A 22551-nucleotide genomic window follows, 5' to 3' on the forward strand; every position below is an offset into this window, starting at 1 on the left:
GAAACAGCACTGAACATATAAAACAGGATGGCGTGGTGCGCTAAGCCAAAACAAACAGTTTAATCAGAGGATTTCTCCAGCTTAACAAGATTGTGATTGTCAAAATTGCGGCGCTGTTATTTTTCTTCAGCCTGTCATTATGTGAATGTTGTGACTTCAGCAGAGCTGTTTGCTTCCTAACAAGCCCTGAAATGAAAGCAAACGGAGCTTTATAATGAGACGCAGCTCCAGCAATTAATGTGCGCGAAATGAGCTATAAATACCCCGGCCTTGTCTTCTGAAATGAGATCTGTGCTGTCGGCTCCAAATCACAGTCAAACGGCTGTCATTCATGCTGACAGGAAGATGACAAGGTGACGTGTGTGTGTGTGTGTGTGTGTGTGTGTGTGTGTGTGTGTGTGTGTGTGTGTGAGGTAAACGCCGCTGGCTTAATGCTTACACACACTTTGCTAACACACACTACAGTAACATATACACTTCACTGAGACACACACACTTCACTAACACACACTTCCCTAACACATGCACACCTTGCTAACACTAACACACACTAAATAAACACACACTTAACATACACACTTTACTAACACACACTACACTAACACACACATTTCACCAACACACACTACACTAACACACACACACTTCACTAACACACACTAAAAAAGCACACTTTACGAACACACACACACACACACACACACACACACACACACACACACACACACACATTTCACCAACACACACTTTTCTAACACATAAACACTTCACTAACACACACTAAATAAGCACACTTTACGAATACACACTACACACACAAACACACACTTCACCAATACACACTTTTATAACACATACATACTTCACTAACACACTTCAATAACACAAACTTAATAAGCACACTTTACTAACACACACACACTTTTTTAACACACACTTCATTAACACAAACACGCTTCAATAAAACACACTCACACACTTCACTAACAGACACTTCTCTAACACACACTTCTCTAACACATACACACTTCATTAACACACACTTAACATACACACTTTGCTAACACACTTTAACACACACACTTTACAAACACACACACACACACACACACACACACTTCACCAACATACACACTTTACTAACACACACTTTTCTAACACATACACACTTTACAAACACACACAAACACACATACACATCACCAACACACACTTTTCTAACACATACTGTACACACTTTGCTAAAACACACTACACTAACACACACACTTCACCAACACACACTTTTTTAACACATACACACTTCGCTAACACACACTTCATTAACACACACTACACTAACACATACACGCTTCAAACACACACACACACTTCAAACACACACACACACACACACACACTTTACCAACACACATTTTTCTAACACATACACACTTTAGTAACACACACTTCATTAACACACACTACACTAGCACATACATGCTTCAAACACACACACACACACACACACACACACACACACACACACACACACACACACACACACACACACTTTACCAACACATACTTCTCTAACACATACACACTACACTAACACACAATAAATAAGCACACTTAACGCACACACATACACACACACACTTCACCAACACACACTTCTTTAACACTTTCACACTTCACTAACACACATTTCACCAACATAAACACACACACACACACACACACACACACACACACTTCATTGACATACGCTTAACTAACACGCACACACACACACACACACACCCTTTATTAACATATGCTTTACAAAAACTTCATTAACACATACAAACACACTCTTCACACACTTCACTAACACACGCACACATACATTCATGTTTTATGGGGACTTCCCATACACGTAATGCTGTTTCTACTGTACACACTGTATATTCTCTCTCCCTACCCCTAAACTCAACCCACACCTGAAACATCCTCATTTTATATTAACAAAATACTTCATTCTGTCTGATTTATGAGTTCTTTTCCTCATGGAGACCAAACATAAATAAAAAAATCAACAAACATAAAAAATAACTGGTATTGCTATTCTTGCGGGGACCAAAATGATCAATTCCAGGACCACACGGCGCTCATGCACTCTCCTTTCAAACACACACACACACACACACACACACACACACACACACACACACACACACACACACACACACACACACACACACACACACACATTAAGGGTAACCCAAGCCTCTGGCAAAGCCCTGAGCGCAGTATCCAAAAGTCAGCAGCATGTATCTGAATGACAGATGTAAAGACAGAAGAGAGAAGCTCAGCTCCAGGGTGCGGACGCTTTCCTCTCTGCAAATATGAGGTAAAATCTCTGGACCAACAGACCTGCGGATGAATTACAATCAGCAGCGTTTGACGGAGAGTCTGTCTCCGCAGGACGAAGATTAACACTGTTTGAACAATGATCCGGGCGGCGTAATCGCTACCATTTGTGTCAACAGATAAAAAACGGGCCGATTTTACTGCATGATTACAGTAAACTAATTAATGACTCTGTTTATGCGAACGACGCTCCTAAATCAAAGCCAACACAACAGAGTATGTAAATTCTGCTTTGAAGTTATTAGCTAATTGTTTCTGGGGATTGGAGGAAAGTCAATTAAGGCAATGTCCAGGAGCAGATTTTGATAGAGGAGCGCAGGAGTGTGTGTGTGTGTGTGTGTGTGTGTGTGTGTGTGTGTGTGTGTTTGTGTGAGTGTGTCATCTCCATGGTTATAAATCTTTGGTGGCCTTTCTGTCAGAAATCGATAAAAGAAAGGCTGACCGCAATCTCCATACAACAAGACTATCATGTCAGTGCTTTCTGGTGTGTGTGTGTGTGTGGTCCTGAAATTGTGTCATTTGAGTCCCCACAGATATAGCAATACCAGTCATTTTAGAGCTTGCAGAGACTTTTTGGGGGGGTCTCTATTATGAAAACAACTCTTGAATCAGACAGAATGAAGTTTTTTGTTAATATAAAAATGCAGATTATGGATTTAGGCCTAGGGTTTGAGGAGGAACCCCAATTCCTGTGGGTGTGGTCCTGGAATTTATCACTTTGGTCCCCACAAGTATAGCAACACCAGTCATTTTTGAATTAGTATAAAAGTTTTAGTATAAAATTCAATGCAACTATGGAAATCCTCCAAAAAGATAGCTGTATAAGTGTGTGTGTGGGTGTATTTATAGTCCTGGTCCTTGAATGTATCATATTGGTCCCCACAAGTATAGCAATACCAGTCAATATTGAGTTTATAGAGACTTTTTTTTTCTTTAGTCATTATTAAGTATTTTATGAATGTGAAAGTCCTGATTGTTTCCTGTATACATCATCATCCTGTAACATCATTTATACAGGAATATAAATGTAAGTCCCTATTAAAAAATGAAAAAAAAAACTCCCAGTTTGTGTGTATGCTTCTGGTCCTTGAATTTATCACTTTGGTCCCCATAAGTATAGTAATACAAGTCATTTGATTTTGTAGAGACTTTTTTTTTCTTTAGCCATAATTAAGTATTAAAATACAGTATAAACATAATTATGACTATAGGAAGTCCCCATTAAACATGAAAAAAAAAAACTCTCAGTTTGTGTGTATGCTTCTGGTCCTTGAATTTATCACTTTGGTCCCCATAAGTATAGCAATACAAGTCATTTGATTTTGTAGAGACTTTTTTTTTTCTTTAACCATAATTAAGTATTAAAATACAGTATAAACATAATTATGACTATAGGAAGTCCCCATTAAACATGAAAAAAATAAACACTTCCAGTTTGTGTGTATGCTTCTGGTCCTTGAATTTATCACTTTGGTCCCCACAAGTATAGCAATACCAGTATTTTTTTTTCTTTTTTGTAGATACTTTTTTGTTTTACAAAGACAGTTGTATAAGTGTGTGTAGGTTTGTCTGTGGTCCTGTAATTTATCACTTTGGTCCCCACAAGTATAGCAATACCAGTATTATTTTTCAATATGTAGAGACTTTTTTGTTTTCTTTTTGATCTCCATTAGAAAAACTACTTAGAAATCAGACAAAACTAAGTATTTGTTAATATAAAAATGTAGATGGAGAGTTTATGGCTAGGTTTGGGGTAGAGGCAGACAATATAAAGTCTGTACAGTAAAAAAAATGTAAATAAAACATGATAAAAAAAAAAAAAAAAACTCTTACAGTGTGTGTGTATGCTCCTGGTCCTTGAATTGATCACTTTGGTCCCTACAGCTATATTGAAAGAAAGGATATACAACCTGTAAAGTATAAACATTACGTTTATGGGAAGTTCCTATGAAACATAAAAAAACCTGTATAAGTGTGTGTGTGTGTGTGTGTGTGTGTGTGTGTGTGCGTGTGTGTGTGTGTGTGTGTGCGTGTGTGTGCGTGTGTGCGTGTGTGCGTGCGTGTGTGTGTGTGTGCGTGTGTGCGTGTGTGTGTGTGTGTGTGTGTGTGTGTGTGTGTGCATGGTCCAGGTATTCATCTACTTATGAAGACCAAATGTTTCCATAAAAATATGGTGAAATCAGTCATTTTTGACTTTGTGGGGACATTTAATTTTTAAGTTCATAATGAAAATAGCTCATACATCAGTACTGGGAAACACCCATACTCACTCATTCACACACTCACACACTACAGCCAATTTAGTTAATCAATTCCCCTATAGTGCATGTGTTTGGACTGTGGGGGAAACCGGAGCACCCAGAGGAAACCCACGCCAACACGGGGAGAACATGCAAACTCCACATAGAAATGCCAGGACTCGAATCAGCGACCTTCTTGCTGTGAGACGACAGTGCTAACCACTGAGCCACAGTGTTGCCCTATATACAGTGTAAAAAACATTATGTCCATGTGAAAGTTCCCATAAAACAAAAACCAAGCAAGTGTGTGTGTGTGTGTGTGTATGTGTGTGTGTAAGTGTACGACTCTAATATGTATGCCATTAGTACTTGCACATTGCCTACTACTGTAACCGATTGGTTATATCTCCACATTCTCAGTCCAACCACACACGTCCGCTTTGTCAAATTTCCAACCCATCTTACAAAAAAGCTGCATCTTAACCTGACATGTTACAACACAACACGGCATGAGACACAGCATTTGACATCAACCCTGACGGCGGTGTCGGATCAGAGTGTTCGGACTCGCAAAGTCGATAATCATTTTCATTTAGCTATAAAATTCAACCTTGGAGAAGCACAACAGAGTCCTCCGACGCTCTGCGAATCAGCCCTGCAGCCACTGGAGTAATGGGATGTCCTTGCTGCGCGTGTTTCTCACCATGTACACTAATCAGAGCGTTTCTGGAATCAGAGGCTGAACATTACACTTCATCTGACGCTCGCCGTATGGCAGAATATTGATTCAGGCTTCTGAAATTCACAGCAAGCAAACAAAAAAGGTAGTGTCAGGTGTGTCTGTGAAAAACCAGCAACGATAAGAAACAGCCAAAGCATTTTACTACATGCAGTATATGCAGATCTGTTTTTCATTTATTTATTTTTTTATTGGGTGTGGACACATACAGTTGAAATGAGAATTATTATGAATTATTATTTAGCTTATTGAATTTCCCTATACCACATGTCTTTGGACTGTGGGGGAAACCGGAGCACCCGGAGGAAACCCACACCAACACAGGGAGAACATGCAAACTCCACACAGAAATGCCAACTGACCCAGCCTAGGCTTGAACCAGTGACCTTCTTGCAGTGAGGTGACAGCACGACCTACCGCACCACCGCGTTGTCATTATATACATATATATTAAGGGTGTCACGATCCTCCAAATCCTCGATTCGATTACATTTTCGATTCTAAAGTCACGATTCGATTCGATTTTCGATTATGAATAATTAATTAATTAATGACCAATTAATTATTTGTAGCCTACCGTTTAAACTACCTGACCTGCATGGTCTTTGTTTTACCCATAAACAAATCATACAGTAAATGAATAAAGGCAAGATACACACATAATTACCACCTGTCAATCACTTTTTCTGCGGGACTCGTGAATAGGCAGTGATCTGTGTCGTTATAATGGCGTCGGTAAAAAAGACGCACAACCAACAGGAACCAGCCAACAGTATCTGAGGTGTTCGCTAAAATGACTAAGTACAAGTGAGTGAAAGATTGAAGCAGTCCTCTGACTGCCTGGACCTGCTGTCTCGAGCGCATGGCTGTGTGTCTGTGTCTGTGTGGTCACGTGATGTGCATTTTCAGAGGTAGTGAGGAAGGAGGGCTGCTCAGAAATGCTACATGCCACTGTGGATGTCAAATCGTTGTCGTTCTGAAATGCCATTTAAAAACAAAGACAGTGTAAACAGGGCCTGAGTGTGCACTTTTCACGAGCGGATTTACAACGGGGGCAGGCGGAGGATCGCGATGCCGGTGTTGTCTATCGGACGAACCATACGTAATACGTACATAGCAGAGCTTGCGAAACTGTGTTTTTTTTGTCGACAACACGAACGTTGTCAACATAACTCACTGGAAATCCAAAATACTTACTCACCGGCGACTTCATTGAAAGAGGAGAGGGTTTAAGCTCTGTTGACGGGTCTCCTGCGTCTGCAGTTTAACAAGCACTTCAACAAGCCTGTTTTTTTCCCGCTTGGCAAGCCAAGCTGACGTGACATGGGGGCGTGGCAGCATCGACCATTCTATTTTTTGATTCGATAATCGAAATTGAGCATAAATTTCGATCGATTTCGATTAAAAATCGAAATCGTGACACCCTTAATATATATATATATATATATATATATATATATATATATATATATATATATATATATATATATATATATATTAGGGGTGTCAAAATTAATAGTTTCTTCGGTGCATCGCGATGCAGACGCGGACAATTCGGTATCGGTTCAGTAATAATCATAACCGGTTATTACTGACGTCATTTACCTCATATGCGCTCTTTCGCTAGGGAGGCGATCGCGAGTATTTACAGTGCTTTAACAATTTCACTGTGTGTGTTTGCTGGATCAGTCTTTCACTGACATACACAACAATAGCCCCTATTTCACTGAGATCGAGAGAATGAAAGTAGCCTACTCCATTTCTCTCTTTCTTTCTCTCTCTCGCTCTCGCTTTCGCTTTCGCTCTGTCTCTCTCTTTCTCACACACACACACACACACACACACACACACACCTAGTGGCCCATTTGACCTGCTGGTGTGGCTTTTCTTCTCCTCTCGGCTGTTTTACAGCATTACGTTTGGATACAGAAACGAGCGCATGTCTGCAGAGTTTTCTCCACCGTGTCTATCATGCATCAGCTGTGAGATCGCCGCTGCCGCCTGCCGCTTATCAGTGTCACTTATCTGAAGAGCGCAGCGCGCAAGAGCCAATCGCAACCGTTTTTGTTGAGGGTGTGACCAATCAAAGGGGTGTAAGAGAGCTAGACAATGATCAGAAATTGAGCTGGATGTTTATATTTGTTTATATTATTTGCTAAATCCTCGTTTTGTTTAAAGGTACAGTTTATATATCTGACTGTTTGTATTAAACGACAAAACTGTATTACAAATAATATATAAATATAAATATATTCATACATTTTAATACAAGAACTGCTGCTGTGAAGAAAATATAAAACTGTGTATGGAAAGCATCGTCAATGCACCGTGATGCACCGAAATATCGAATTGAACCGAATTGATGGCATGATAATCGTAACCGAACCGAACCTTGAGACTAGTGTAGGTTCACACCTCTAATATATATATATATGCATATATATCGTTGCGACGTGTAGTTACATGTTTTGAGAGGTGCACGTCAGCGGTGTGACGGTGATGTGAAGCACTGATCATCATGGCAGGTCTGTGTGCAGCAGAAACACTGCTAATGAATCATGCATTTCCGGCCCTCTGCTTCTAATGAATGAAGTCCTGCAGGCGCTGGAGCGTTTACTCTCTCATATTCACATGCAGCATTCGTCACATTCATGAGCCGCTTTTCTCCTGATCAACGCTCCGATGCATCACACAACAGCTGAATTAAGAAGATTGAAAATCGCCATTCATGCATTTCAAAGTTGAGGCGCTTAACTTTCGATCTGTGATTAAAATCAGAATCATAAACATGGGAGAGCGAGGCAATTAATGAGGATCAAGACTGAAGCGAACGAGCAGTGGTACTACATACAGTTTAGGTCAGGATTATTAGCCCCCCTGAATTATTAGACCTCTTATTTATTTTTTCCTCAATTTCTGTTTAACGGAGAGAAAATTTGTTCAGCACATTTCTAAGCATAATAGTTTTAATAATTAATTTCTAATGACTGATTTGTTTTATCTTTGTCATGATGACAGTAAATAATATTTTACTAGATATTTTTCAGGACACTTCTATACAGCTTAAAGTGACATTTAAAGGCTTAAGTAGGTTAATTAGGGTAACTAGGCAGGTTAGAGTAATTAAGTTATTTTATGACAGTGGTTTGTTTTGTAGACTATCAAGAAAAAAAAAAATAGCTTGAAGAGGCTAATAATTTTGTCCCTAAAATGGTGTTAAAAAAAATCAATAACTGCTTTTATTCTAGCCGAAATAAAACAAATAAGACTTTCTCCAGAAGATAAAATATTATCAGACATGCTGTGAAAATGTCCTTGCTCTGTTAAACATCATTTGCGAAATATTTAAAAAAGAAGAAAAAAAATTTAAGGGGGCTAATAATTCTGACTTCAGCTGTATATGCATAGTATCACCGAGCTGATAGGTTTACTTCTGTGCATGCAACAAACTCATATGCATTTTTGTTTATTTTTCTAAGCAGCGCAGAGCATGCTCTGTTTTGAAGAATGATGTTTTTGAAATCAAAGGTTGTATTTGTGAGTTCGCTCTGCCAAAAAAAGCACATGAAGATCTTTGAAAGCCAATTCAAGTGAGTCGTTTAGAGAGTATTCTGTGTTCGCAGAGGAGCTCTGTGAGTGTTAACATGGCAGGAGAATGTTGCATTACTGGTAAACAACATGCCCACTGGATTCATTCACAATCATTCCGTCTCTTGCGGTTGCAAATACCAATGACTCACTGTCTAATTTCTCCTCTTTATTATCATCTCTGGACTGTATTGGCATGAGTGAACCCACATCCAGCACAACCACCGACTCATTGAGTCCATTTAAGAGGGAAGCTCTCCAAGCACTTAGCAATAACTCAATAATATCAAAGAAATGTTCTAGCCCGATATGAAGTCTGAATTGAAATTGATTTTATCATTATCAGTTACTTTGGGCTCGGCCCGGTAATGAACCCTCCATTGATTTGTCTTGTTTTCAGAATTCAACTTTACGTTCCCACACCAAACATGCCATTAACAAACTCCCCGAGAGCCGATATGAAAAACAGAGAGAAGCACATTAAACATGCAGCCTATTCAACAAGATTAGTTTTATCGACAGGGAAGACCAGTTTGCTTTGAAAATGGCTATTTGATGAACTTTTCGTGAAATGGGAGAAAAATCTTGAGGATAAAATCTCTCTAAGGCAGCTCTAAAGGTGCAAGAAACTCGTTCAATTCAATGCAAATGTATATTTAGCTGTTTTGAAACAACAATTATTGTAAAAAGTGCTATACAAACCTTTTACAATAATTGTTGTTTCAAAACAGCTTTACAAAAATCACACATGATTGCATTACACTGGTCCCTCGTTAATTGCTGGAGTTACGGGCTACGGAGTCACTGATCCACAAAGCTACAGCAGACTCCATCTTTAACGGGGTCACACACCGGATGCACTGGTACCATGAGAGTTAAAAGTAACACACATCAGACGCGCAAATGTACATGTTATTTGTTTTATTTTGGCTAGAATAAAATATATATTTTTAAAACAAATAAATAGATAAATAATTAAATACATAAATGATGAAACAACTAAATAAATATATAAATAAATATAATTTTTTAAAATTATTTTGGTAAATTATTATTAAGGTATGTATAGATATAGATAGATATTATAATAAAATGATGTTTAACAGAGCGAGAAAGTCTTATTTGTTTTATTTTAACTAGAATAAAAGCAGTTTAAAAATGAATAAATAAATAAATAAATAAATAAATAAACAATTAAACAAATTAATAAATAAATTAATTGATTGATAAATAATTAAACACATAATTAAATAAATAAATAAACAAATAAATAAATAAAGAAATTCTTGAATTAATAGATAAATTAACCAACTAATTAATTAACCGATTAATTAAATAAATAATGAAGAAACAAATAAATAAATGAATAAAAAAATAAATGATTAAATAAATAAATAAATAAATAAATAAATAAATAAATAAATAAATAAATGAATAAATAAATTTAAAAAATAATGAAGAAAAAATGAATAAATGAATGAATAAATAAATAAATAAATAAATAAATGAAGAACCAAATGAATGAATGAATGATTAAATAAATAAAAAAATAAATAAATAAATGAAGAACCAAATGAATGAATGAATGAATGAATGAATAAATAAATAAATAAATAAATAAATGAAGAACTAAATAAATAAATAAATAAATAAATTAATAAATAAATAAATAAATAAATAAAGGTCAATATTATTCGCCCCCTTAAGCAATATTTGTTTTGGACTGTCTCCAGAACAAACCACTGTTATACAATGACTTGCCTAATTATCCTAACTTTACCCTAATTAACCTAGTTAAGCCTTTAAATGTCACTTTAAGCTGAATACTAGTGTCTTGAAGAATATCTAGTCTAATATTATTTACGTAAATTATTATTTCTTAGTTATTATGCATATAACGTTGTAACATTGTTATCACGCTCTTGGGCCAAAGTTGTTCGCATGTACTAAATGCAACAACGCATAATGCAACATGTGGTTGGTTGTTTGACCTGTCAATCAAACGTCACATTTGCACAAAATGCGAAGAAAGTCAGACGTCAAGCTCACCTTTTCTGAGAATAATACATGAGAATGAGCGTTCAGTCAGTCTAGACCGGCAGCCGCTGGAGTGTCAGGACTGAAATATAAATGACGCTGCAGTGTCTTCAATTAAATAAACATGAGGAGAGAGTCGAGCACTGAGGAACATCATTACAGAAGCCCTCAATCAAACACATCCCATTCAAACATCCTGAAAACACCACACACAGCCTGATTTACAGCTCACACACTGGATTGTTTGAGTTTTACTGTTAAATTACATTATAATCTAGGATATAATACAAGTTCAGCAGCATCATTAACACATTGTGCTGGAGATTTTTAGCAAAATAATGTGTTTTGTATATTTTTTTTCATTTCGTGTTTTGTTTTTCATTTAGTTTTTTCGTTTTGTTTCTTTTTTTTTGGTGTGTTTCGCTTTGTTTCATGTTTTGTTTTTCATTTCGTGTTTTGTTTAGTTTTTTGGTTGGTGTTTCGTTTCATATTTTGACTTTTGGTTTGGTGTTTGGTTATGTGTTTTGATTTTTGTTTTGATAATTTTTTGTGTTTTGTTTCATTTCGTTTTTGTTTGTGTCTGTGTTTTGTTTTGTGTTTGGTTTATTCATTTTTTTGTGTTTTGTTTCATTTTGTGTTGTGTTTCATTTCGTGTTTTGTTTCGTTTCATATTTAGTTTTTTTAATTTAGTTTTTCGTTTTGTGTTTTAATTTTTGTTTTGTATTTTGTTTTGTGCTTTGATAATTTTTTGTGTTTTGTTTCATTTCATGTTTTTTTGTTTATTTTTTGTTTTGTTTTGTGTTGCATTTTGTGTTTTGATTTTTGTTTTTTGTTTTGTGTTTTGTTTATTTTTTGTTATTGTTTTATTTTGTGTTTCGTTTTGTGTTTTGTGTTTTGTTTTTTTGTTTTGTGCTTTGTTTATTTTTTTGTTATTGTTTTATTTTGTGTTTCGTTTTGTGTTTTGTGTTTTGTTTCATTTTGAGTTTTGTTTTTTGTGTTTCGTGTCAGGTTTTGTTTCATTTATTTTTTCTTTTGTGTTTTCTTTTGTTTCAAGTTTTGTTTTTTGCTTTTGTTTTGTTTCATTTCATTTAATGCTTGTTTTGTTTAGTTTTTTGTTTAATTTCATGTTTTGTGTGTGTTTCATTTTGTATTTTGTAGCTTTTTGTGTTTCCCTTTTATTTCATTCAGTTCTAAACTTAATTTTATCAATATGAAAAAATAGTTTAGCAATAGATTTGATTAGATTTTTAGGTTTGGCAATAAATACATTTGAGCAGTATTGATTAAGATACTAGCTTAATATGTCACTTAGTAAACATAAACGTCATCACGATTAATTTTCTGTAAATCCTGCTTCAGTTTTGCCATAAGCACTTGGACTGTGGGTGCTAATGACTGACCTATCGTGTCCTGATTGATTTGTTAAATCTTTTGGAAGTCTACAGTACTGTAATATTTAACAACACAGCCGTCAACTTCATAATAACTGACCATTTTTAGCAGCAACAATTTCATTCATATTAGAGGAATTATTTTTTATTCTGCTTTCCAATATGGCCGACTGATGAAAACACTGCATAAAACCTACTCTGAAAAGAGCAGAAACACTTTTGAAGCGTATCTTTTTTTTTACATCTAAAATCCGTGTTAAAATCATTCTGCTGTGCTGATCTTCATAAGAAATGTGACACTAAATCCACTTTGTCCTCATAAAACTAACAGACAATTTCACAGCCAATCAAACGAGCGACTGGGCAGCATCATAAAGCTCCTGATGTTTGATATGAAGAGGAGCTTCATTTAAGACTCCGGCTTTATCCTGAGATAATATTACGGGATGTCTTTCCCCCCCTTTTTTTTAAATTGGATTTTCAAGCTTAAGTGTTAATAGGCTTATCATTGATTGTGGTCTCAAAACAAAAGCAGCCAATAACAATAACAAAAGCAGAGCAGAAACAAGCACAGAACTGCCTGTGATTTATAGATAACAGAACGAGCAGCGTTTGTTTACCAGCGCACGTTATTTATTAGTGCTTTCTGAAAACAACACAAAATGCTCTGCGAGGTTTTATGCAAACGCTGGACAAACGACTTTCCTGAGCATCGGTGTAAAATCAGTTGAAATAATGCAAATAAGAGATGCTGAAATTTGTCTTTCGGGAAAATGAATGAATGAATGCATGAATAAGAATGTAAGTAAGTGAATGAATGAGCGAGCAAGCAATTAAACAAAAGAACTAACTAACTAACTAACTAACTAACTAACTAACTAACTAGCTGATGACGGAAACGGATAGGTGAATGAATGAGTGAGGTTGTTTGTGAGTGAGTGCATGAATTAATTAATGTGGGTGTGAGTTAGTGAATAAGCGAGCAAGCAAACTAACTAATGAACGAACAAAAAAGTGAACAAGTGATCAAAAGAGTTAATGAATGAATAAGTGAGTGAGTAAATGAATGGATGAATGAGTGAGGGTGTCTGAGTGAGTCAATGAATAACTTAATAAATTAATGAATGAGGGTGTCTGTGAGCGAGTGAAGGAATGAATGAATGAGGGTAAGTGAGTGAGTCAGTTAATGGAGGAGTGAGTGAATGAGTAGATGAAGGAATGAATGAGTGATGGTGTAAATAAGTGGGTGAATAAGTGAGGAAGTGAATTCATTTCTTAGTGAGAGTGTGAATGAGTGAATAAAGGAATGAATATGTGAGTGAATGACTGGGTGAGAGTGAGAAAATTAATGATTGAGTGTTTGATGATTTAAGTGAATGCATGAATGTTACATTTTACCTTTAACTTTGTAATGATATGATGTTTTGTGTGTTGTGTGTGTTTTGGCTCATGCTGCTGAGTGAGTGAGTGAGTGAGTGAGTAAATGAGTGAATATATATATATATATATATATATATATATATATATATATATATATATATATATATATATATATATATATATATATATATATATATATAATGGATGAGTGAATTAATGGGTAAGTGAGTGAATGATGAGGTGGGTGAGTGAGTGTGTGAGTAAGTAAATGAATGAGTGATAATAAATAAAATAATGATTGAGGGTGTAAATGAATGAATGCGTGTAAATTAATGATAGACATAATGAATGAATTAATGAATGTTACATTTTACCTTTGAAATTACTTTTGTAACAAATTTGATGGTTTGTGTGTTGTGTGTGTTTTAAGTGAGTGAATGAGTGAGTGATAAAGTAAGTAAATGAACTAATTAATAAATGTATGAGTGAATGATCGAGTGAGGGTGTGAGCAAGTGAATGAATGAGTGAGTAAATGAATGAGTGACGGTGTGTTTGTGTGAGTGAATGAAGGAATGAATGAATGATTGAGTTAGTAAGTGAGCGAGTGAGTGAATGATTGAGTGAGGGTGTGAGCAAGTGAATGAATGAGTAACAATGAATGACAATGGATCAGGGTATAAATTAATGAAATAGGTGTGTGTAAATGAATGAATGAATGAATGAAAACAAAATGAATAATTGAATGAACGTTACATTTTTCCTTTGACTGTAATATATTTGATGTTTTGTGATTTTTTGTGTGTAAGTGAATGAGTGAGTGATGACGTGAGTGAATAAATGAATGATTGATCAAGTGAGAGTGTGATCAAGTTAATGAATGAGTGACTGATTGAATAAAAAAATCGAGTGAGGGTGTGAATGAGTGAATTAATAAATGAGTAAGTGTGTGTGAATAAATAAATGAATGAATGAATGAATGAATGAATGAATGAATGAACGTTACATTTTACCTTTGACTTTGTAATGAATGTGACATTAGCGCAGTGAATCATAAACACTTTGAATCTCTGGAGGTCAGAAAGTAGTTTAGGATTTCAGCACACTCTGGAGCATCTTTGCCTGCTTTAAATGTTGCTGATGAGGAAATGTTTTGTTGTGTGTTTTTTGGCTCCTGCTGCTGAAGTCTGTTCGACATCAGAAATTCATTGAAAGCCCAGCGCTGATGCATAAACACTCATTTGTATCACTGCACTGCTGCTCGACTCTGAATAATTACCAGTATTATGTGTGTAAGTTCATTAATTATGGAAAGCCTAAGATAGCTACAAATCCCTGGGAGAGGAACATGCAAATGCACTTATTTTATCTTCTCTCATTTTCCTGCACATTTCCACAGAAAGAGGACTGAAACTTAATACACATTTCAATTATACGATATGATAAAATGACAGGAAGATACCATTGAAGTAATGAATAAATTAATGAACAAATTAATTCAATGAATGAATGAACGAACAAACGAACGAACGAGCGAATGAACGAACGAATGAATGGATGGATACACATATTGGTTATATGATCAGATAAAAAAGAAGATAACAATAAACAAATGAATGAATTAATGATTGAATGAATGAATAAATAAATAAATGAACTAAATAAATCATATATGTTCAGATAAAATGAAAGGTCTTTAAATTGATGAATGAATGATTGAATAAATGATCAAATGAACAAATTGATATATGAATGAATGAATGCATGATACACATTTGAATTATATAATCAAAAAGTGAAAGAAATATATCATTAAGTTGATGAATGAATGAATGAATGAATGAATTAATGAATTAATGGATTAATACACATTCAATTATATGATTGCATAAAATGAAAGGGAGATAACATTACATTGATGAATGAATGAATGAATGAATGAATGAATGAATGAATGAATGAATGAATGAATGAATGAATGAATGAATGAATGCACGTTTTAATTACCTGACTGGATAAAATTACACGAAATCAACATCAAATTAGTGGATGCATAAATGCATGAATGAATGAGTGAATGAATGAATTAAAATTGCACAGGCAAAAAGGCAATTAAAATCTCCAAAACACAAATGAACAACAAAAGAAAACTAAAATTAAATTCAGTAAATACACAAATTCAATCTTTATCTTCATAAGGGTACTGCTTAACATATTGTGCACTAAATATGTAAATGCACCGTATTTTTCTTCAAAAAGCATCTTTTTTTCAATTAAAATTCAAAAAATATTTTGGAAAAATTATATATAGATAAAAGCATGATGAATAAATAAATAAATAAATAAATAAATAAATAAATAAATAAATTCATTCAAATAAAAAAGCAATAAAAAAGCAAAAAAAAAGAAAATAAATAAATAAATATATTAAATAAATAATTAAACAATTAAATAAATAAATGTATAAATACATAAACATAAATAAATAAATAAATAAATAAATAAATAAATAAATAAATGAATGAACGTATAAATAAATGTATAAATAAATAAATAAAAATTCTTTATTAAAATGTGTATATAAAATCTGTATTATTTCTGTCTGACAACACTTGATCCTATAAACAACATCATTTAAAAATAGCATGCCTCTATACTCATTTGGAATAAAAATCTGCTAAATGAACAAATGAACAAATGAACAAATGAACAAACAAGAAATGTTTGTTACTGTCCCTTTAATAACAATAAAAATCAGGACAACACAAACGATACACTAGGGCTTACAGTAATATGATTGCTAGATTATTAAACCGGTGTCTGTGTATTAACATCTCGCCTATAGAGGAGGAAAGTGTGCTCTTAAAATCAGCAGGCGGTGACTTTTAACACCTACAGTATTTCTAACACACATCTGAGCAAAGCGCTTTCTGTCATTTGCTGAGCTGGAGGGTTTCTGGATAATGGTGCACACGAGTTTCTGCACAGCGTCAGGCTCCATTTCCTAGAAACCGCACATCTAACCTGCAGAAGTCGACCGAAGACACATGATTTATGGCCTGGGCACCAGTGGAGGAGTGCAGCGCTGTACTTTTCAACTTCTGCAAATGGATTTTATTTTTGCAGGTGCATTCATTTGAATACTGTTTAGCAATGGTGAAGTGTGAGGGTTTCAGTCCACATTTTTGGTATTGTGATGGAGTTAAAACAGAATATTAAATGGGAAAATAGTGGGGGTGACTTGTCTTTTCTATAGAGCAGTGGTTCTCAAACTGTTTTAACCAAGTACCAACTCAGAAAAAAATTGTCTCTCCAAGTACTACCTTAAACAGCGGTATTGAAATGAAGTAGCGTAGTTGCACAGTTCGAAAATGAGGCAGAGTCATATTCATTCAACGAAAGTATATTCCATACAAAATATGAAGCTGATTGGTTCTTCTCCGAGTTGGTTCTTGTCACGTGACTCGTAGTGCGGCATTCTGAAAAGTTAGGATGTTTTCAACTGTGCACACCTGGAATACACAAGCACGTCGTGCTGCAGTACTCATTTTGCTAGCCTGTTGGTTAAATTTCGACACTTAAGTGACCAAGATGTAACAAGACAATAGGGTAATTTTTCAAAATAAAAGATTTTTCAAAATAAATGATCGTTCAGATTCAGATTATAAATGAAACTGAAATAATTATTGATTTTTTGTGCGACCCGGTTCCAATTGCTCTTTAGACCAATGCCCGTCTGTGGCCCGAGGGTTTGAGACCACTGCTCTAGCAAGTAGGCTTTAGAGAACAGCCAATGCTGATCACATTGTTGTAATTGTACCAATGACTGTAAAAAATATGGACGACGCGACAGCCCTTTTTCCCATTGAACGCCTTGAGGGCAAAACGTCTGCTTGACGGGCACAAACTGTCTGAAAAGACTGCTGAAATTGGAGCCAGACATGCGCAGAAGGATTGTCTGATGGAGCCAGAGGAGGAGCCGCGAAAATGAGCGGAGTCGAGCTTCCAATCAAACGCTTTATGTAAAATCAACCACGCCCCCCGAACTTCTCAGCATGCGTTTGCTGTCATATCAACACAAATGGTTGTAATAACGTTAACAAATATGAGGGTTTTATATATTCAATCGCGCCAGCTCTAGGCCGCAGCGCATAACCTACTCGCGGCGTCGCGGGCTGATTCCGGCTCGCATGCGGCAGCGCCTGCTCGCTCGGCCGCCGCATCTGGCTCGATTGACTCAGGCTGGAATTGGGTAGTGAGTCCAGGCATCCGGAGTAGGTCCAGCAGAGGTAACATTAGTCAGTCTGAGCTCTAAGAGATAAGTCTCCGGCAGGCGAGAATCTAGCCGGAACTGTGTTTTGCTATCTGGGTGGCTAGGCGTGTATCAGCAAACTAATAAAGCCCGAAAAAAGCCCTGAACTTAGCGAATAAACAGTGTTCCACCAGATCATGTATGTCAGAAACTATAGTTTACTGCTGAACTCATTTTGTCATGGTAAAATAACACAGAAATCGAATAATAACATTTGTCTACTTCAGTCTCCTGCCGAAGTTCAGACGCCGCGCTTTGAGAAACTGTCAATCACAACTGTCAATCACGATGACACGCCCAGCATTAAATTACTGCTAAAAACAAACTGTTTACAAAAATGAAGATCTGCACCTATTTCAGCACAATAACCAGTGCCTTAATCCACCAGAACTATCTTTCGGGACATTTTATTGCAAGTGTAATATTTTTTTTTATTTGGGCTCAAGTCTCCTTCATTAACACGGAGGAGGCGGGCTTTGTGACTTGTACTGCAGCCAGCCCCCAGGGGGCGATCTAACGGCCGAAACCTTCACTCAAACGTGGGCTTGCGGCACACTTGAATTGTACGCATCAAATTCATTACTCAGTGATTCCTCCGCGTACCGCTAGAAGTAAGCCCGTGTACCACTTGTGGTGCACATACCACAGTTTGAGAACCACTATAGAGCAGTTTGAGGAATGTAAACAATAACAATGGTCCTAATGTATTTCCTGTTCAACATTTTTAATTTCAGTAGCTTCCAGGAATCCAAAAAGGTCCACATATTAATGAATAATGTTATGATAGCTGTTTAAACGTGAAAATATGATTGAATTGGCTCTTGTTACAGTTATGATATAGTATGAGAACAAGCAGGAACGTTTCAAAAGCTGATTGAATAGACATTTCATTCAGAAAGATTGGGGAAATGTGTTAGGGGAGAGTTGTTACAACCAAACAGACTCCTCCTGCTCACCATTTCTGTTTGTTGTCATATCAATGTCAAAACTGACAGCTGGAGGGGTGTGGTTAAGTATATTAGCCCCGCCCAATACCTTAGACCAGGAGTGCATTAACTCGGTCCTTGGCCGGTGTCCTGTATATTTTAGCTCCAACCCCAAGTAAACACACCTGAACCAGCTAATCAAGCTTTTTCTAGGTATACTAAAACTTCCAGGCAGGTGTGTTGAAGGAAGTCGGAGCTAAACTATGCAGGACGCCAGTCCTCCAGGACCAAGTGTGTACACCCAGCCTTAGACAGATGAAATTTGAGAATTTAAAGAGCCACTATTGTAGGTTTTTGAAAATGAGCTTTATGCAGTTTCTAACACAGCACGAAGTGAATGAAAACATTCAGCTGAGGTGTGAATCTGAAAGTGCACTGTGTTTACAACGATTGATTCTTTAACAAAATATTCGACTCAGTCGAATAAATGAATCATGTTGGGTTTGAATCTTTTGCCTGAATGTATCGACCTCGATATGGTACAACACCAAATGTGATGTGTCGCATCCGGTAAAACGTGAACGTGCCTTTCCCTTCAGACACTAGTGGAGTGCAGGGGATCACAAGACTGATCATGATGCAAAGATGATGATTACTGACAGTAGGAGATTCGGCTGTGGGGAATAAAGGGTTAAAGTTCATTTTCACAACAATACCACAGTATAGCCAACCGTGTGCTGTGTTCCAGTCTTTTTTTCTGATTTTTGATATAATAACCTATGCTGCAGCGCGGGATTCGCCAGCCCTTTGCTATTAAAGGAAGGAGCAGCAGAGACTATGGGACTTTGTCAGACTTCGACAGGGACTTTGTCAGTAGCTTTTACAGTTCAGATGGACCAGTTTCCTCTTCCTCCAGATCATACCATGTAAGTGTGTTTAATATTGTTGCCTCATGTCGGCGCAATAGCCTAGTGGTTAGCGTGCCGGCATATGGTGCAAAAGCATGTTAGGGCGTCACGAGTTCGAATCCCGGCTCGAGGACATTTCCCTACCCCACCCCCCCTCTCTCTACCGCTTCGCTTCCTGTCTCAATACTGTCCTATCTAATAAAGACAAAAAGGCCAAAAAAAAAAAAACAAAACTGTTGCCTCAATTTCTGTGGTTTGCAAAATATGTGTTTAATTGTGTGATGTAACTTATAATTGCTCCTTGTGGCTTGTGATCACGTATCTATTATAGATCAGTGCTTGTGCTGTATCTCTCAGGTTAAATATATATATATATATATATATATATATATATATATATATATATATATGTATGTATAACTAAATATGCATGGGGATATTCACATATTGTGTCCAAAACCACGTTAAAAACATGCTGCGTGCTTCTTCCTTTAGCGATTTAAATGTATTTCTGAACTCATTCATGTGCCGCTTGTCTTTACTATGGCCACCATCAGCTGTTTCTCACATCCGCGGCACATAAATTTTTAAAACAGTTCAGCTTTAGCCACTGTGTGGATTAATACTAAATATGTGTCGTTATTATTATTGGGGTTAGGGTTAAGAGTACAGTATATACTGGTGTTTAACATCATTGCTTTATTGCATTCCTGCATTGGGCTCTCACATACCCTTTGTGCTACTTTATCTCCATGATAGGCCTTTCTCTCTGTATTGCACTGAACCCAGTCGACCAATCGCAATAGACTGGGTCACAGAACCAATCAGCGCAGATTATCTTCATGTTAACGAGGGGTTCGGGAACAAATGAACCGCTGAACGAACCATATAGGAGTCATTAAGATAATTAGGTGAAATGAAATGCATATTATAAGACAATGAAAGTGTTTTTTTTTTTATTTTGCACGCAGATCAGCATGTTGTTGGAGACCCCTCAAACCAAAATATGACCTTCTATAATGCAAAACAGAGGCACTTTAGCTAAAAACAAAACAGCAAGTGCATTTTCAGATTTCAATTTTAGATTGCAACTATTGTTTTGTTTTTTTCTTAACGACATGCACAGATGAATCATTCACCACAAAACTAGCAATCTGAGCTGACAACATCAATACGGTTAGTTTTGATTTCATGTGTACTTTAGCACAATGTGCATGCTTTTCAGGTCAGCACCTCCTCGTGGCTCGGCTCTGATAAATGTTTCAGCTCAGAAATTAAAATTAAAGCACGCCGTCTGAACTCCACCGCAGGCAGACTCGAGGTGAGATGCCGGATGAGTGCATGAAATGTCTGCTAAGTTTTCAGGTTTGGAGTCTTAAAGCTTTCAAATGATGCATTGCCTGTAAAAGGCACTTCATAAATGCACTGTAAAAACTCCTGGTACATATAAACCCACTTGTCAGTTCAATACTAGATCTTTGTGCAGTCTCTGTGTAGTTGCCATTTGGAATTTGCATTGCTTTGCTGAAGCGTCCATTAAAACAAAATAATAAATAATGGCTGACACTGTATTAGTGTATATAAGAAAATATAACTGCAGATATTTATCAAAAGCATGCCTGACATTGAACTCTGAACACAGCATCAAGGGTAAGGTAGTTAAACCAAGTTGAAAACACAGAAATGGAATGGCAGAACGGACCCTAGATGTAAACCTGACTAAAAAGCATAGGCGTCAGAGTTATAACATAGAAACACTGATGTTAGTGATGCAATAAAAACATTATATATGCAGAAACACATGCAATAGACATATCTAAAATAGACATTTTAGATATGGAAATATGTATTTGCTACAACCATTCCAATTACAAATATATACATATATGTTCAAATAGATTAGATTTATTGGTATACATACAGTATATTTTCAGTTGGATGGATGCTTGAATAGATATACGGACAGACAGATAGACAAACGGGTGGACAGACGAATAGATGGCATTCCCACATAAAACATTTATGGATGGATGGATGGATGGATAGAAAAATAGACAGACGGACGAACTGGATAGATAGATGGACAGAATGATGTATAGATGGATAGAGTGATAGATAGATGGATGGATGAATATAACAGCAGATGATAGATAGATAGATAGATAGATAGATAGATAGATAGATAGATAGATAGATAGATAGATAGATAGATAGATAGATAGATAGATAGATAGATAGATAGATAGATAGATAGATAGACGGACGGACGGACGGACGGACGGACGGACGGACGGACGGACGGACGGAAAAATAGACAGACGGACGAACTCGATAGATAGATGGATAGAGTGACAGATAGATGGATGGATGAATATAACAGCAGATGATAGATAGATAGATGATAGATAGATAGATATATAGATAGATAGATAGATAGATAGATAGATAGATAGATAGATAGATAGATAGATAGATAGATAGATAGATAGATAGATAGATAGATAGATAGATAGATAGATAGATAGACAGACGGACGGACGGACGGACGGACGGACGGACGGAAGGACGGACGGACGGACGGAGGGATGGAAAAATAGACAGACGGACGAACTCGATAGATAGATGGATAGAGTGATAG

General features: G+C 36.3%; 1 protein-coding gene across 5 annotated transcripts in view; it reads right to left on the bottom strand.

Annotated features, from left to right (window-relative positions):
* Nucleotides 1-22551, bottom strand: part of astn2 (astrotactin 2) — a 579161-nt gene that overhangs the window by 485172 nt on the left and 71438 nt on the right.

Source organism: Danio rerio, chromosome 5, assembly GCF_052040795.2.
Source record: "Danio rerio strain M-AB ecotype USA chromosome 5, GRCz13ab, whole genome shotgun sequence".
Taxonomy (NCBI): domain Eukaryota; kingdom Metazoa; phylum Chordata; class Actinopteri; order Cypriniformes; family Danionidae; genus Danio; species Danio rerio.